Source organism: Chrysochloris asiatica, unplaced genomic scaffold (genome assembly GCF_000296735.1).
Source record: "Chrysochloris asiatica unplaced genomic scaffold, ChrAsi1.0 scaffold00103, whole genome shotgun sequence".
Taxonomy (NCBI): domain Eukaryota; kingdom Metazoa; phylum Chordata; class Mammalia; order Afrosoricida; family Chrysochloridae; genus Chrysochloris; species Chrysochloris asiatica.
Window position 1 is genome coordinate 5,526,990 of NW_006408621.1, and position 2,960 is coordinate 5,529,949.

Here is a 2,960-nt window from a genome sequence, read left to right on the forward strand (position 1 = left end):
GATTTTGTTAATTCTTTCAAAGAACTAGGTTCTTGTCCTGTTGATTGTTTCTATAGTTTTCCTGTTTTCTATCTCATTTATTTTCTGCTCTAATCTTTATTATTTCTTTTCTTTTGGTGCCTGTAGGTTCCCTCTGTTGGTCTGTTTCTAATTGTTGTAGATGTTATATTAATGTGTTAATTTTGGTTCATTCTTCTTTTGGGATGTGTGTGTTTATTGCAATAAATTGTCCTCTAGCACCACTTTCGCCATGTCCCAAAGATTTTGGTATCTTGTGTTTTCCTTCTCATTTATTTCTAGGAACTTTGTGAATTCACGTTTAATTTCTTCTACTACCCAGTCGCTTTTCAGCAGGGTGTTATTGATTTCCTTGGTCTCCTATTGTTGGTTTCTAATTTGACAGCATTGTGGTCTGAGAAGATGCTGTGTAGTTTTTTGATATTTGTAAATTTATGGAGATTTGTTTTGTGACCTAAAACATGGTCTATTCTGGAGAATGTTTATCAGGATGTGGGCTTCCCTTTTCACTCTTCTTATTGCTTAACGCTGAGTAACTTTTACAGGTGTTGTCTGTTTCCCTGGTATATAGCAGTTGGTATTGGTTATTGCCTGGGTTTTGGTGTTTTATACAGTGTTATTGTAGCTTGGCTATATGGCAGCAGTTGCTGACTCTTCTTGTGTAATATAAGGATACAAAGAGTCCTCCAAAGGCAGAAGGGTGGACATACAACAGCAAAACAGCACCAGCAAGAAAAAACAAGAGAATTAAAAAAAAAAAAAAAAAAAACAAAAAAAAGACTGAATACTGTAGTCTCTAATCACAGAAAAGGGAGAGGAGGGAGAGAAGTAAAGAAAAAAAAATCTGTAGCCTAATATGAATTTGACTTTAATGTCTTCTCTTCAGCTTCTTGCTTTCAAAGCTGCCTGAGAGATTTCAAGATGCCAGTGTTGGTTATTATGCTATACCTCAGGCTTTAATTTCATTTTTGGCCTGTTTTGTTTTTAAACTCTCTTTCCCTCTCTACAGTCCTGTCCTGCCCTTTCCTGTATTGAAAAACAGAACAAAAAACAAACAAATAAGAAACGTTCAGGGTCTGCTGTTGGGTTGAATATCTATGCGCATGTGTGGCAGAAGAAACCACCAGTGGTGAGGGTGGGTGATGTCCTCAGAGGCTCCCCCTCTAGTCACCAGAATGGAGGTGGGTAAAAAGTGGGCACGCCAATGACCGGATACCAGAAAAAAAAAAAAAGAAAAGAAAAGCAGAACAAAGCAAAACTGATAAAGTGTATTGTCCACCTTTCTTCCAAGGTTCCCGCAGCGTTTTTCCGTGGTGTTTCTGCTCCCCGCCGTTTGGTCTTCCCGTTTGGTCTCACCCAAGATGTTGGCTCTGGACCTCCAAGCCCAGCCCGGCAGATTTAAAAGTATGCGATTTTTTACTTCAGCAACAATTTCTACAAGCTATAAGCCTTCAAACTTTAAAAATATTCCTATCTCTGTGGTTCCAAGTTTTGGAGCCCTTCTCTGAATCTGCTGTGGCTGGTATTCTTTGGTATTGCTGACAGCGAACTTCACTGCACCTCCAACCTAGTCACCATCAATCCCTTATGTTTTTTAATGCTGAGTTTTCTGATCTCCAAATTGGGGTTAATGACACTTATTTATAAAAATTCTTGCAAAGATGAAAAGTACTAAGACGTATTAAGGTATTATGGGTATAATAGCTTCATTAGTATGATGATTGTTCATTTTTCAGTAATGATGTTACTAAATATCCACCAGCCTGCAAGACTTGAAAGTAGGGTTATGTTTCATTTACATTACTATTTGTTTCCCCACTATGGAGCCTTGGTGGCACTTTGGGCTGCTAATTGCAACATCATTGGTTCAAAACCTCCAGATGCTCTGCAGATGAAAGTGAGACTGGCTACTCCAGTAAAGATTTACAGTCTCAGAAACTCTATAGAGGGTTGCAGTGAGTCACAATTGACTCCATGGCTGTAGTTTTGGTTTTACGTAGCACAGAGATTGGGACATACTGTAAGGTCCATCAATTATAACCAGTAAGCACAACTTGATGTAAAAATAAGGTTGTAAACTGGAGAACTTAGATTTTATCTGTGTGAAGATAATTGGTCTCTGGGGATTAAAGTTCTGTATTTTCCCTCATTAGAACTAGAATCTAACTTCCACAGCTAATGGACTCAGACAGAAATTTATACATGTGAGAAGTTCCATTTCTCCCTTTTATTCTATGAACACTCCTAATTTAAGAGGCAAATAACCATTGGAGAAGAAGTAACTGTTTCATGTCATCAGTAGGATTGGTAGAGATATACTTCATTCTTCCTATGACCTAATTTGCTCTTCTGTAATATATCAGGTCATTAGGTAGTGAATTGCTTATCTTTTTTTAGGTCACATGGCTGAGAACATAGACAAAATGAACATCTAAAAATTCAATGAGTGATTCTTTGTAAAGCTTTCATTTTCTATAGAATGTGGACAATATTTAAGATCTAGATACTAGCTAATGGTGTAGGTTAGATGTTGGGTTGTTAACCTGCTCCTCAGGAGACAGATGAGATTGGTTGCTCTTATAAAGGTTTAATACATAGGGTCGCTATGAGTCAGAACCAACTCAATTGCATTAAGCTTGGAGGTTTTCCATTAGGGAGATCTGGGAGCAATGCTCTGCACTGCTTTGTGTTACTTGAAGTGAAAGTGTATGTGTAAGATGAGCAAAGAGATCAAACTGACTTTAAACTATCTAGGTACATTGGGAACTGGTTGAGTAGGGTTTGAAGTCAATTTATTAAATTAGGTATAGAAAGCTTTGTTCCCATTTATCAAAGGTCTATTTATCAAATTGGAAAAAGAAATATGAAGAAGAGATTAGTCATCCATAGGGAAAGAAATGGAGGGAGTACAGTAGAGTCAGTTTTGACTCAGTGACTCTATG

General features: G+C 37.5%; 1 pseudogene; it reads left to right on the top strand.

Moving 5' to 3' along the window:
* The window catches only part of LOC102826267, a 23,048-nt pseudogene that overhangs the window by 8,627 nt on the left and 11,461 nt on the right, over positions 1-2,960 (top strand).